Source organism: Chiloscyllium punctatum, chromosome 7 (genome assembly GCF_047496795.1).
Source record: "Chiloscyllium punctatum isolate Juve2018m chromosome 7, sChiPun1.3, whole genome shotgun sequence".
Classification (NCBI taxonomy): domain Eukaryota; kingdom Metazoa; phylum Chordata; class Chondrichthyes; order Orectolobiformes; family Hemiscylliidae; genus Chiloscyllium; species Chiloscyllium punctatum.
Window position 1 is genome coordinate 101,661,557 of NC_092745.1, and position 16,146 is coordinate 101,677,702.

Below are 16,146 nucleotides of genomic sequence, written 5' to 3' on the forward strand. Positions count from 1 at the left end.
CTGGTACAATTGCAACATTTAAAAGGCATTTGGATGGGTATATGAATAGGAAGGGTTTGGAGGGATATGGGCTGGGCTGGCAGGTGGGACTAGATTGGGTTGGGATATCTGGTCGGCATGGACAGGTTGGACCGATGGGTCTGTTTCCATGCTGTACATCTCTATGACTCTATAACTCTGTGTTATCTCAAACATTGAGTCATTTTGTGTCAAACCTGATGGTCACTCAAGAACTTGGTGCAAAATTGAGTAACTCCTTGCTCTTTTTATTGGTTCTGTTACCAGGGAGCACTTACTTTCAGCCATATGTAAAGGATCTGACTGATGATATTGACTCAGCTACCAACTCTCTTTTGGCACTTGGTAAGTGCCAATTTCTTTGGAGAGAATGACAGGCAGCCCCAAATACAACAACCAACTTTTTCCACATCTCCTGCAGACTGGCCTTTCACCAACAAAGGCAGCAATGTTGGTCACACACATCTGCTAGATAAAAGAAAATCAAAATTTCTGCCAGCTCAGAAACTTCCCTTTTAAGGGTGAGCTCAAGCTCTATGAAGAGTTAGTACTTCACTGGATTTGGCACAGCTTATGTGTGAGAAGTGTGGGACAGGTTCCTTCCCATGCCAGTAACCAATTCAAATTAGAGGGAAGAGCTCCCATTACAACAGTCACCATAATTCTCTCTTTGTGTTCTTGGGAGAGTAGTGCCTAACTCATGGATATGGGGAGGCTTAATCCGAGTTGGAGCAGATCACAAAATCAGGCCATCACTACTGACAAAGACAGGTTTGGAAACAACTGGAAGAAATCATAGAAGTGGTAGACCTAAGACCCAAACAAAGGGGATGGTTAGTACAACTTTCAGAATAATGCTGTTGGAACCCCAGCAACATAAACACAAAACCTGCATTTCTCATTCATTAACATCAACATATCAAAGCGCAATACCACAAATCACCAAGGAATGTTCAGGCACTGGTATTTAAGTTTCATAAACTATTTAAACTTTTTGACTAAATGGATTTTGACACTCTTAAGGAGCTTCCATAATTGTTAGTCAGTGGGAACAGTGGGTCACTTTATATCATTGCAGCAGCAGAAATCTGCAGAAACAATTTGCATTTCCATGGCATCTTTAACATAATCAAATGCCCAAGGATGCTTCACAGGGTGGTTATTAAACAAAATGTGGTAAAGAGAGGTAATAGAATAGGCGAATAGGTGGCAAAGAAAATGCAAAATAAACAAAAGTTAGGGACATGCCAGAGGCCAAATTGGGAGGACAGCAGTTAATTTTTTTAATTCATTGATGGGATGAGGGCATCACTGGCTGGGCCAGCATTTACAGTCCATCCTAATTGCCCAGAGGGCAGTTACAGGTCAACCACATTGCTTTTGATCTGGAGCCACACGTAGGACAGACCATGTGAGGAGGGCGGTTTCCTTCCCTTAAGGAAATTAATGAACCAGTTGGGTTTTTCCTGACAATCGACAATGGATTCATGGTCATCACTTAGACCCATAATTCCAAATTTTTAAAAAAATTCAAATTCCACCATCTGCTGTGGTAGGATTCAAACCCGGACCCTTAGAACATTACCTCGGTCTCTGGATTAGCAGTCCAGCAATAAAACCACTAGGCCATTGCCTTTCCTCAGAAGCTGTACACTTAAAGGTGATTACAGAGATTCAGGGGGAATGATACCATGAGGGGACTTGAAAGAAATTTAAAAATAAAGGTGTTGCCAGCTGGAAACCAATGTAGGTTACGGGATGATCAGCGAAGAGAGCATGTTCCAGGTTATGGGCAGCAGAAATTCAAAAGAGCTCAAAACTCAGAGTGACAAATAACTCTCTAAGGCAGTTTACAGTTAACAGAAAACAGATACGCATAAATCTTCTGTAGTCCAAAGCAATATAGCACTCTCCAAAAAAAAGACATACATCTACTAAAATTGAATGTAGGCATTAGTGAAGTTTTCCTGAATTTCTTAACGATACAAGTAACCTGTGGGACCATTATTCTGAGGCCCACTGTAATGCTAACTTCTTTCTTTTGGTTATGTTTAAATACTGTATGAAATCAAAGATGTGTTTATTATGTTAAGGAAGTGATTTCAATTATGAGGGTGTTTTGTAGACTGCTTATTCCTTGGAGATGAAGCTGAAGGGTACACTGGAAGACTCAGCTGAAAATTGGTCATGTTGGATGGCAATGAGAAACTAGTAAAGCAGAGGAGTCTAAAGATGCTTCCTGATCTCAAATTTTCTGAATAAATGTAACTCTAAACTCAGCAATAAATATGTTATGTGTTAGAATTAGTTGAAATTAAATAATTAGGAAAATAATTTGTAAAATTAATAAAATAGTGAAACTACCATTAAGAATTTGTTATATGATGTAGATTGTATTTGTTAACTTTTGGTGAGGTTTTGTGTCAGCCTGATTAAAAGATGCCTGCTTCAGGGAATTCACTATTTTCTAATTTTTTTTCCTCCAAGATCAGCAGCAAGTGCTCTAAATAACGAATAAAGATGACAAACGTTTCTTTTAAATCTGTCTCTGCAACATGAATAATGTGGGTTAGTCTCAACTTTAGAAATGTACTTCCTACTGGATCAGTTGACATGTCTATTTCCCACACAATCTGTCCTCTGAATCATCCAGTATCAGATAATGTACCTTGTGGGCAATTTTGTACTGTGCATATCTGATCGCTAGAATGAAACAGTTCAGATCTGCTTAATTTATACAATCATGAATGAAAAGAAACATGCATCAAAGTCTGGACTAAACTCGACAGCAAGTCCCAAAAATGAAATGAACAATGTATAATGCTGACTTACTGCTCCCTTTTTGGAACTTGCCTCTGCTATTTCTTAAGTGCAAACAGTTGAACATGTGTTCAGCAGCAGGCACCACCACCACCACCCCACCCCACACACCACCACCACTGGTGCTATTTGACAGAAATATTAACTATTTCCAGCTAAGTATTTGCTACTTATTCTCTACTGGCTCTGTGTTTGGGAAGTCATAGAGTCATAGAGTCATAGAGATGTACAGCATGGAAACAGACCCTTCGGTCCAACCTGTCCATGCCCACCAGATATCCCAACCCAATCTAGTCCCACCTGCCAGCACCTGGCCCATATCCCTCCAAACCCTTCCTATTCATATACCCATCGAAATGTCTCTTAAATATTGCAATTGTACCAGCCTCCACCACATCCTCTGGCAGCTCAGTCCATACATGTACCACCCTCTGCATGAAAACGTTGCTCCTTAGGTCTCTTTTATATCTTTCCCCTCTCACCCTAAACCTATGCCCTCTAGTCCTGGACTCCCCGACCCCAGGGAAAAGACTTTGTCTATTTATCCTATCCATGCCCCACATAATTTTGTAAACCTTTATAAGGTCACCCCTCAGCCTCCGACACTCCAGGGGAAAACAGCCCCAGCTTGTTCAGCCTCTCCCTGTAGCTCAAATCCTCCAACCTTGGCAACATCCTTGTAAATCTTTTCTGAACCCTTTCAAGTTTCACAACATCTTTCTGATAGGAAGGAGACCAGAATTGCATGCAATATTCCAACAGTGGCCTAACCAATGTCCTGTACAGCTCCAACATGACATCCCAACTCCTGTACTCAATACTCTGACTAATAAAAGAAAGCATACCAAACGCCTTTTTCACTATCCTATCTACCTGCGACTCTACTTTCAAGGAGCTGTGAACCTGCACTCCAAGGTCTCTTTGTTCAGCAACACTCCCTAGGACCTTACCATTAAGTGTATAAGTCCTGCTAGGATTTGCTTTCCCAAAATGCAGCACTTCACATTTATCTGAATTAAACTCCATCTGCCACTTCTCAGCCCATTGGCCCATCTAGTCCTGTTGTAGTCTGAGGTAACCCTCTTCGCTGTCCACTACAGCTCCAATTTTGGTGTCATCTGCAAACTTACTAACTGTACCTCTTATGCTCACATCCAAATCATTTATGTAAATCACAAAAAGTAGAGGATCCAGCACCAATCCTTGTGGCACTCCACTGGTCACAGGCCTCCAGTCTGAAAAACAACCCTCCACCACTATCCTCTGTCTTCTACCTTTGAGCCAGTTCTATATCCAAATGGCTAGTTCTCCCTGTATTCCATGAGATCTAACCTTGCTAATCAGTCTCCCATGGGGAACCTTGTCGAATGCCTTACTGCTCTGCCCTCATCAATCTTCTTTGTTACCTCTTCAAAAGACTCAATCAAGTTTGTGAGACATGATTTCCCATGCACAAAGCCATGTTGACTATCCCTAATCAGTCCTTGCCTTTCCAAATATATGTACATCCTGTCCCTCAGGATTCCCTCCAACAACTTGTCCACCACTGAGGTCAAGCTCACCGAACTATAGTTCCCTGGCTTGTCTTTACCGCCCTTCTTAAACAGTGGCACCACGTTTGCCAACCTCCAGTCTTCCGGCACCTCACTTGTGACTATCAATGATACAAATATCTCAGCAAGAGGCCCAGCAATCACCTCTCTAGCTTCCCACAGAGTTCTCGGATACACCTGATCAGGTCCTGGGGATTTATCCACCTTTAACCGTTTCAAGACATCCAGCACTTCCTCCTCTGTAATCTGGACATTTTACAAGATGTCACCATCTATTTCCCTACAGTCTATATCTTCCATATCATTTTCCACAGTAAATACTGATGTAAAATATTCATTTATTATCTCCTCCATTTTCAATGGCTCCACACAAAGGCTGCCTTGCTAATCTTTCAGGGGTGAAAATGTGTTGCTGGAAAAGCGCAGCAGGTCAGGCAGCATCCAAGGAACAGGAGAATCGACGTTTCAGGCATCAGCCTGAAGAAGGGCTGATGCCCGAAACGTCAATTCTCCTGTTCCTTGGATGCTGCCTGACCTGCTGCGCTTTTCCAGCAACACATTTTCAGCTCTGATCTCCAGCATCTGCAGTCTTCACTTTCTCCTCTGATCTTTGAGGGGCCCTATTCTCTCCCTCGTTACCCTTTTCTCCTTAATATATTTGTAAATATCCTTTGGATTCTCCTTAATTTTATTTGCCAAAGCTATCTCATGTCCCCATTTTGCCCTCCTGATTTCCCTCTTAAATATACTCCTACTTTCTTTATACTCTTCTAAGGATTCACTCGATCTATCCTGTCTATACCTGACACATGCTTCCATCTTTTTCTTAACCAAACCCTCAATTTCTTTAGTCATCCAGCATTCCCTATACCTACCAGCCTTCCCTTTCGGCCATAGATTCTATGATTCTATGATCTATGAACAACCTACTCAGGGAGAGGATATTTTAGATCTAGTAATGTGTACTGAAATAGGAGTAAGGAGAGACCTTATGCCCGAAACGTCGATTCTCCTTCTCCGAAGGGCTCATGCCCGAAACGTCGATTCTCCTTCTCCTTTGATGCTGCCTGATCTGCTGCGCTTTTCCAGCAACACATTTTCAGCTCTGATCTCCAGCATCTGCAGTCCTCACTTTCTCCTCTGATCTTTGAGGGGCCCTATTTTCTCCCTAGTTACCCTTTTCTCCTTAATATATTTGTAAATATCCTTTGGATTCTCCTTAATTTTATTTGCCAAAGCTATCTCATGTCCCCATTTTGCCCTCCTGATTTCCCTCTTCAATATACTCCTACTTTCTTTATACTCTTCTAAGGATTCACTCGATCTATCCTGTCTATACCTGACACATGCTTCCATCTTTTTCTTAACCAAACCCTCAATTTCTTTAGTCATCCAGCATTCCCTATATCTACCAGCCTTCCCTTTCGGCCATAGATTCTATGATTCTATGATCTATGAACAACCTACTCAGGGAGAGGATATTTTAGATCTAGTAATGTGTACTGAAATAGGAGTAAGGAGAGACATTATGCCCGAAACGTCGATTCTCCTTCTCCGAAGGGCTCATGCCCGAAACGTCGATTCTCCTTCTCCTTTGATGCTGCCTGATCTGCTGCGCTTTTCCAGCAACACATTTTTAAGGAGAGATCTCACAATTAAGGATGTTTGGGGGGATAGTGATCACAACATGGTAGAATTTAAAATTTAGTTTAAGGGAGAGTAACTCAGGTTTCAAACCATTATCCTCAACCTAAATTAGGGCAATTACAGAGGTATAAAGAAAGAATTGTCGAAAGCAGGTTAGGAAAATAAATCAAGGGGGATGTCAGTACATGAGCAGTGGTGGACATTTAAGCAGATAGATCATAATGCTCAGCAAAAATCTATTCAAGGACTCAATAAGAAGGATTGTGATTAACAAAGGCAGTCAAGGAGAGAAGCCAATCAAAAAACAAGACATACAGAGTGCCAAAAACTAGTAATAGGCCAAAGGATTGGAAATATTTTATGAACAACCCTAATGGATCAGTAAAGAGCTAATAAAAAAAGCAAAAGTTAATTATGTAAGTAAATTGGCAAGAAATGTAAACTCAAAAAGCAAGAGCTTCTATGAACATATAAAAAGGAGAGCAACTAACTGCTGCAGTCCACTATAGGATGACCCACAATGCCATAGGAAGAGAATTCCAGAATTTTGACCCAGCAACAGTGAAGGAGCTGCAATATATTTCTAAAGGCAAGATTCAGTTACACAAAGTTTGTGGGAGAGGCCTGTCCACGTGTTTATCGAGGTCTCAATGGCTCCAGAGAGATTTGTTTTTGTTTGCACGGAACTCGGAAGCCTATCCTTTCCAAATTATTTGTTGAGGTTTTGATATTAAATAACATCGGGAATCAGGGATCGACATTCCTTTACTCAGATCCGGAGATCTGAGAGCCCATGGATACAGGATTTGAGGAGAAGGCTGTTTTTGTTTACAGGAGTTTCAACTAAGTGCTCGATTTTTAAGATTTTAATTTTTTTTTGTCTTTCGCATGCTTAAAATTAAAACTGTGGGGAAGGGAAAGGTACTTCGCTTTCTTTATTTTTATCACTTATTTTTAAAAGAATTATAGCTTTGGCTTTCCCACAATAGTGTGTCAGCTGTAATCAGTCTACAAACACTGGATTTGAGAAAAGTGTGGGTACTTTTAGGCAAATCCACATGAACAAACCTTTAAGGGGCAGTTATGGCAGTCTCTGAAGTGGCATGCTCCCCCAGTCAGATGTGGGAGATTAGAGAACAGTTGACTGTGCCTGGCGACTATGTCTGCAGGAGGTGTGTTTGGATCTGTCTCATATCACATCGTTTGAATCAGCTGGAAGGCCATTAGAGCCACTGAGGAGCACACAGAAGAATTAATTTTATGTTAAGTGGGCTTTGTCAAGAATGAAAGGAGTAATTGTTATAAGGGACTGTCCTGTCAGGGGCACAGACAGGAGATTCTGCAGCAGTGAGCACAAATTCAGGATGGTTTGTTGCCTCCCTGATACCAGGATCAAGGACATCTCAAAGCAGTTGCAGCATATCGTCAAAGGGTAGAGTGGGAGGTTGGTGTACCGATTGGGAAGAACAACATAGTTAGGAAAAGGGTTGAGGCTTTACAGAATGAATATAGGAAGTTCAGGAGAAGGTTAAAGAGGAGAGCCTCAAAGGTAGTCATCTCTGGATTATGCCCAGTGCCATGTGCTAGTGAGAGTAGAAATAAGAAAACAGGGCAGATAAATCAATGGCTGAGGAAATGGTTGCAAGCATTTAGATTTTTGGGTCATTGGGATCTCATGCTCTAACTGGAAGAGTGTGTGTGTGTGTGTGTATCCTCAGTAGTAGTGAGAATAGAAAGACAGATAATGATGAGCAAATTAATTAGAAAAGGCATGCAAGACCAAGTCAGAAAATGAGGTAACTCTAAAGAATAGGAACAGCAAGGGGGCTCAGTGGTTAGCACTGATGCCTCACAGTGCCAGGTACCTGGGTTTGATTCCACCTTTGGATGACTGTCTGTGTAGAGTTTGCATGTTCTCCCTGCATCTGTGTGGGTTTCCTCTGGGTGCTCCGTTTTCCTCTCACAGTCCAAAGATACGCAGGTCAGGTGGATTGGTCATGCTAAATTGCCCATAGTGTCCGGGGATGTGTAGGTTAAGTGGATGAGCTAGGGAAATGCAGGATTACTGGGATAGGGTAGGGAGGGGTGGGTCTAGGTGAGATGCTTTTCAGTGCGTCAGTGTGAACTCAATGGGCTGAATGGCTGCTTCCACACTGTAGGGATTCAATTCTGTGAAAATAATAAAACTGCATTTATTTCCATGCAAGCGGTCAATGAACTCAGGGCTTGTATGGGAACATGGGACTGGGACATCATAGCTATTACAGAACAATGGCTGAGGAAGGGACTGGACTGGGAGCTCAATATTCTGAGGTTTAGATGCTGTAGATAGGATAGAAAAGGAGGCAAAAAAGGAGGGGATTGGCGCCTTTGATTAAGGAAAACATTATGCTTTATTCTCCTTAGAGAATATTCCTAAAGGATTGTCCTGTTAAGTTATATAGATGGAACTCAAAACTAAGAAGGGTATGATCACCTTGATGGGATTGTAATCCAGTACAAAATGGAGGAACAAATAACTGAGTTTTTTGAAGAAATAATGAAGAGGATTGATGAAGGCAGGACAGTGGACATGATCTATATGGATTAGTGGTGCTGGAAGAGCACAGCAGTTCAGGCAGCATCCAACAAGCAGCGAAATCGACGTTTCGGGCAAAAGCCCTTCATCAGGAATAAAGGCAGTGAGCCTGAAGCGTGGAGAGATAAGCTAGAGGAGGGTGGGGGTGGGGAGAGAGTAGCATAGAGTACAATGGGTGAGTGGGGGAGGAGATAAAGGTAATAGGTCAAGGAGGAGAGGGTGGAGTGGATAGGTGGAAAAGGAGATAGGCAGGTCGGACAAGTCCGGACAAGTCAAGGAGACAGTGCTGAGCTGGAAGTTTGAAACTAGGATGAGGTGGGGGAAGGGGAAATGAGGAAGCTGTTGAAGTCCACATTGATTCCCTGGGGTTGAAGTGTTCCGAGGCGGAAGATGAGGCGTTCTTTCTCCAGGCGTCTGGTGGTGAGGGAGCAGCGGTGAAGGAGGCCCAGGACCTCCATGTCCTCGGCAGAGTGGGAGGGAGAGTTGAAATGTTGGGCCACGGGGCGGTTTGGTTGATTGGTGCGGGTGTCTCTGAGATGTTCCCTAAAGTGCTCTGCTAGGAGGCGCCCAGTCTCCCCAATATACAGGAGACCACATCGGGAGCAACGGATACAATAAATGATATTGGTGGATGTGCAGGTAAAACTTTGATGGATGTGGAAGGCTCCTTTGGGGCCTTGGATAGAGGTGAGGGAGGAGGTGTGGCACAGGTTTTACAGTTCCTGTGGTGGCAGGGGAAAGTGCCAGAATGGGAGGGTGGGTCGTAAGGGGGTGTGGACCTGACCAGGTAGTCACGGAGGGAACGGTCTTTGCGGAAGGCAGAATGGGGTGGGGAGGGAAATATATCCCTGGTGGTGGGGTCTTTTTGGAGGTGTCGGAAATGTCGGCGGATGATTTGGTTTATGCGAAAGTTTGTAGGGTGGAAGGTGAGCACCAGGGGCGTTCTGTCGTTGTTACGGTTGGAGGGGTGGGGTCTGAGGGCGGAGGTGCGGGATGTGGACGAGATGCGTTGGAGGGCATCTTTAACCACGTGGGAAGGGAAATTGCGGTCTCTAAAGAAGGAGGCCATCTGGTGTGTTCTGTGGTGGAACTGGTCCTCCTGGGAGCAGATCCGGCGGAGGCGGAGGAATTGGGAATACGGGATGGCATTTTTGCAAGAGATAGGATGGGAAGAGGTGTAATCCAGGTAGCTGTGGGAGTCGGTGGGTTTGTAAAAAATGTCAGTGTCAAGTCGGTCGTCACTAATGGAGATGGAGAGGTCCAGGAAGGGGAGCGAGGTGTCAGAGATGGTCCAGGTAAATTTAAGGTCAGGGTGGAATGTGTTGGTGAAGTTGATGAATTGCTCAACCTCCTCGCGGGAGCACGAGGTGGCGCCAATGCAGTCATCAATGTAGCGGAGGAAGAGGTGGGGAGTGGTACCGGTGTAATTACGGAAGAGCAACTGCTCTACATAGCCAACAAAGAGACAGGCATAGCTGGGGCCCATACGTGTGCCCATGGCTACGCCTTTGGTCTGGAGGAAGTGGGAGGATTCAAAGGAGAAATTGTTAAGGGTTAGGACTAGTTCGGCCAAACGAATGAGAGTGTCAGTGGAAGGGTACTGTTGGGGACGTCTGGAGAGGGAAAAACGGAGGGCTTGGAGGCCCTGGTCATGGCAGATGGAGGTGTAGAGGGATTGGATATCCATGGTGAAGATGAGGCGTTGGGGGCCGGGGAAGCGGAAGTCTTGGAGGAGGTGGAGGGCGTGGGTGGTGTCTCGAACGTATGTGGGGAGTTCCTGGACTAGGGGGGATAGGACAGTGTCGAGGTAGGTAGAGATGAGTTCAGTGGGGCAGGAGCATGCTGAGACAATGGGTCGGCCAGGGTGGTCAGGCTTGTGGATCTTGGGAAGGAGGTAGAATCGGGCAGTGCAGGGTTCCCGGACTATGAGGTTGGAAGCTGTGGGTGGGAGATCTCCTGAGGTGATGAGGTTCTGTATGGTCTGGGAGATGATGGTTTGGTGATGGGGGGTGGGGTCATGGTCAAGGGGGCAGTAGGAAGAGGTGTCCTCGAGTTGGTGTTTGGCTTCAGCGGTGTAGAGGTCAGTGCGCCAGACTACCACTGCGCCCCCTTTATCCGCTGGCTTAATGGTGAGGTTGGGAATAGAGCAGAGGGTTGGAGGGCTGCACGTTGTGAGGGTGAGAGGTTGGAGTGGGGGAGGGAGGTCGACAGGTTGAGGCGGTTAATGTCCCGGCGGCAGTTGGAAATGAAGAGGTCAAGGGCAGGTAATAGGCCAGCGCGGGGTGTCCAGGTGGATGCAGTGTGTTGGAGGTGGGCGAAGGGGTCCTCGGAAGGTGGGCGGGAGTCCTGATTGTGAAAATAAGCTCGGAGGCGGAGGCGACGGAAGAATTGTTCGATGTCACGGCGTGTATTAAATTCATTGATGTGTGGATGGAGGAGGATGAAGGTGAGTCCTTTGCTGAGGACCGATCGTTCGTCCTCAGTGAGTGGGAGGTCTGGAGGGATGGTGAAAACTCGGCAGGGCCGGGAGCTGGGATCTGGTGTGGGTGTGGAGCTGGGAGTAGGATCGGAGCCAGTACCTGGAGTGGGTGTGATGGTGGGGGGAATGGGGGTGGAGGCATGAGCAGGAGTAGTGTTCCCCTCGGGGTTCTGGGGGGTGGGGATAGTGACAGTGGTCTATATGGACCTCAGTAAGGAGTTTGATAAGGGTCCGCATGATAGATTGGTTAGCAAGGTTAGATCGCATGGAAAACAGGGAGAACTAGCTATCTGGATACAGAACTGGCTTGAAAGTAGGAGATAGAGGGTGGTGATAGAGGGTTGCTTTTCAGACTGGAGGTCTGTGACCAGCAGTGTGCCACAAGGATCAGTGGTAAGTCCATTCCTTTTTGTCATTTATATAAATGGTTTGGATGGGAACATAGGAGGTATCGTTAGTAAGGTTGCAGATGACACCAAAACTGAAGGTGTAGTGGACAACGAAGAAAGTAAACTTAGTGTACAATGGAACCTTGATCAGATGAGCCAATGGGCCAAGAAGTGGCAGATGGAGATTAATTTAGATAAATGTGAGGTGCTGAATTTTGGAAAGGCAAATCAGGGCAGGACTTGTACACTTAATGGTAAGGTCCTGGGGAGTGTTGCTGAGAAAAGAGACATTGGAGTGCAGGTTCACAGTTCCTTGAAAGTAGAGTCGCAGGTAGACAGGATACTGAAGAAGGCAATTGGTAGGCTTGTCTCTATTAGTCAATGTTTTAAGCATAGGAGTTGGAAGGTCATGTTGAGGCTGTGCAGGATATGGTTCACCACTTTTGGAGTACTATGTTCAATTCTGGTCATCCTCCTATTGGAAGGACGTTGTGAAACTTGAAAGGGTTCAGAAAAGATTTACAAGGATGTTGCCAGGGTTGGCGGGTTTGAGCTATAGGGAGAGACTGAATATGCAGAGGTTATTTTCCCTGGAGTGTTGGAGGCTGAGGAATGACCTTATAGGGGTTTATAAAGTCATGAGGGGCATAGATAAGGTGAATAACGAAGGTCTTTTCCCCAGAGTACAGGAGTCCAAAACTAGAAGGCATGGTTAAGGTGAGAGGGGAAAGATATAAAAGGGCCCAAGGGGCAATCTTTACATGCATAGAGTGGTGCATGTATGGAATAAGCTGCCAGAGGAAGTGGTGAGGCTGGTACAATTGCAACACAGGAAGGCTTTAGAGGATTATGGGCCAAATGCTGACAAATGGGACTAGGTTAATTGAGGATATCTGGTCAGAATGGACAAGTTAGACTGAAGGATCTGTTTCCATGCTGTACAGCTCTGACTCTATAACTCTATGACTGAATTGACACAGTGTTAAGGGCTTAGATGTTGAGGAATTTTTAAAATCTATTCAAAAATTTTTCTTTATCAATTTGTATATGTATTTATTAGAGAAGGTGCAAAACCTGACCTCCTCTTGTGCCATCTTTAGGTGCTGTTTAGCTAACTCACCTCCCCTATTTAATCTCTCCCTCATCTCCGATACATAATCTAAGTGTGAGATCTCCGACTTTGGTCCTGTCAATTTTTCTTTAACTAATTTCAAAGTTCCTCTCACTTTATGACTGAATATTAACTCAAAGGGAGTGAACTGAGTAGATTCATTTGGGGCATCTCTAATGGCAAACAACATGAATGGGATACCTTTATCCCAATCATTTGGGTAATCCTGACACTATCCTCTCAACATGGTCTTCAAGGTCTGATACCACCTTTCTAAAGCTCCCTGGGATTCAGGATGATACACACTTGATTTAAAGTGCTGTATACCTAAGCTATCCATAACCTCTTTAAACAGTCCAGCAGTAAAATTTGACCCTTGGTCTGACTGAATCTCACTGGGTAGCCCATACCGTGTGAAGAAAGCTACTAACTCCTCTACCACCTTTTTTGCCTTGATACTCCATAATGGAATTGCCTCCGGAAATCTGGCAGACACCTCCATTATGGTTAACAAGTACTGGTTCCCACTTTTAGTTCTCGGGAAGGGACCTACACAATCAATTATAACCCGCGTGAAAGGTTCTTCAAATGCGGGAATTGGCAACAAAGGTGCTGGTTTTTATTACCGCCTGTGGCTTACCTACTATTTGGCATGTATGACATGTACGGCAAAAGTTAACTGGGCTGACAAGAGGCAAGTAACATTCATGCCACACAAATGTCAGAAAATGACCATATACAATAAGAGACAATCCAATCACCGCCTCTTGACACTCAATGAAATCCTGTGGCGAGTAACTCAACTCCTGATTTCCCAAATTCTGTCCACCATTTACAAGGCATGAATCAGGAGTATTCCCCACTTCCCATTGGATGGGTACAGCTCAAACAACAAGAAGATTGACACCATCCAGGACAAAGCAGCCCACTTGATTGGTAACAGATCCACTCCATCCACTACTGATGCTCAGTAGCAGCAGTGTGAATTATCTACAAAATGCACTGCAGAAATTCACCAAATGTCCTTAGACAGCACCTTCCAAACCCACAACCACTTCCATCTCAAAGGACAAGGGCAGCAGATACATGGGAACACCGTATGCAAGTTCTCCTCCATCATGACATGGAAATATATCACAATTCTTCATTGTCACTGGATCCCTGGAATTCCCTCTCTCATGACATTGTTGGTCAAGCTACAGCAGGTGGATTGCAGTGGTTCAAGAAGGCAGCTCACCACCACCTTCTCAAGGTCAAAATGGGACAGGCAATAAATGCTGGCCAGCCAATGACGTCCACGAGTTAATAAAAAAATTAAGATGGTAAAACGCGTTTAAAATGTGTTAATATTTCAAACTCAAAATAAAAACAGAATCCAACAATGTTCTGCTCAGTGCCCTTAGACTATGCGGAGATTTGACTGTAGGAGTCTCCATGGAGCAGGTAGTGGATTAGTGGGCGGGGGCAAGGTGGTGAAAGACTCTGGTCGTGTGTTTTTTCCCCCATTCCCTTACCTGGTCACTTTGAAATGACTTGCACAGAGGAAAGTAACTGAAATAGACCCTCCTTTACCCTTTAACCACCTGATCGACACACCCACAACGATTGATCAGGAAACGCATCGTAATGTATATTTAAATCAGGATGTGAAACCGCAACCCATAGAACCGGACTCACACACATATTTAACAAGTTCACTTCTGTCTAAACTTGTTTTCACTCGGAATGGGAGAGTCCGGCAGAGGCACGAAAGGTAAGTGGTGACCTTGAGTTTGGAAACAAAACTTTTTCGTCAATCGAATGTTTTTTTTAAATAAAAGCGTACTAATAATAAATGTCGAGCATTAATTTCCTTCTTTTTAACATTTACGAATGTTTGAGCAAGTAACCATATTAGAAGAGTTTGTCAGTAAATAAATGTATTACAGGTTTTCACAATCTAGTGCGAGGACTTTCTCACGTAGTAACTACTCCAATACGTGAACACAAATGGTGAATATACAGTAAAGCGCCTCACTATCGGGTGATATTCCAAAGTACATTGGATTTAATGAGGTGTTTAATCCACTACATTGCACTCAGATTATCTAAGTGTTAGATTTAAGGGTGGGGGACGCAGGGACCGGATTGAGGATGGAGGGGAAGTCCAGTGCTGTATTGGTGAACAATATACAGAGTCAGATCATATGGCTGTTCTGAATAAATTTACCCATTGAGACAAATTCTGAAACAGATTTACTTCTCTAAGACAAGCCCCCACTTTCCAGCTAGTTTCTCAATCTGAATCAACCCACCGAGATTCGAGTTCAAATTAATTCTTTTTTTGTTCCAAGTTCGGAAGTTCTGTTGAAAAGTTGTTGAGTTTTTTTTTCTGTCGTGTCAACTGCTCTGCTCTCCGCCTCTTCACTTGAATGAGTCAAATAATTAATATTGTAAAGAATAGCGATAAATCTACCATTGATTAAATTATAAAATCTATTGATTACAAAAATAGAAGCCGGATCTCTGTTTTTATTATTATTTTGTCCCTGGATTGCAAAGGTTTTTTGGCTGTTAGTTGTTTAGTTTTTAATCTAGAAACAAAATAATATTTAGTTAAGATTAGCATTCGGAGGATAGAAGGACTACACTCCAGGCGTGTTTATCCTGTCGTCCAGGAAACCGCTGTCTCCTGTAGCCCTTTCTGTTGACAGTTTGAATTCTCCGCCCACATTGCTTCTTTTATCATGATAATAAACCCAATCAATGGAAAGGCTTGACTCATTGAGCGTGAAATTGTAGCAAATTATAACCAGGAATTCATCGGGATGGTGGCACAGTCTAAAATGAATAGACAACCGCACTTGTTGGTCTCCGTTTGCACTTCCTTGTCCTTTGTGGTTTAAAACTAAGTAGTGTGATCATCTGGAAAGAGTTTTTTTTTGGAAATCAGATGTTGTTTTCCTTCATTTTCCCTGTGGCCGGTGTTAGAGCGAGGGGAGTGGTGTGTATTGACAATATTAGCTGTTCCCAGGATGCCTCAGACCTGTCGTCTCACAACAGCAAACAAGAAGAACTAGGAAATACCGCAGTCAGTTTGCCTCCATTGAAACAGATTCCTGGTTATGTGTTCTTGAAAGAATGGATTCAGCATTGCCAGATTTGCACCTTCGTCCTCGAGGCTTCCAGTCAAATTAAACTTTTTGACGTGCAGTTACTATTGCAGGAAGTGATGTTGCTACAAGTTCATTCTTTGCACTGTAGCCTTATGCAAATCTGCACGAGCTGGTTTGCAAAGAGGTTCACGCTGCTGCAGGTATATTGTTGTACCATGGGACGTTCGCCACATTTAGGCTGTTCCCAGAACAAGCAATTTCGCCTCTAAATTTGATTCCAAGCACAGGGGAGAACTAACTGATCCTATCTCTGAGGGAATGAAGAAAAATCACTCACTTTAGAAATTCTTTGGAAGAAGTAAAATCTTCACCTGCAGTCTATGAACGGAGTGCTTTGATAGTGGTGGTTTGTGTTTTTTTCCCTAAAACAAAATCTGGTTACATGCAAATCACAAT

At 43.9% G+C, this 16,146-nt stretch overlaps 1 protein-coding gene across 1 annotated transcript in view; it reads left to right on the forward strand.

Annotated features, from left to right (window-relative positions):
• The first annotated feature begins 14,113 nt into the window (after nt 1–14,113).
• Nucleotides 14,114–16,146, forward strand: part of best4 (bestrophin 4) — a 103,547-nt gene continuing 101,514 nt past the window's right edge. Inside the window, exon 1 of the mRNA XM_072574444.1 lies at nt 14,114–14,348. The gene's annotated coding sequence lies outside the window, so the exon portion shown is untranslated. The remainder of the gene's footprint in view (nt 14,349–16,146) is intronic.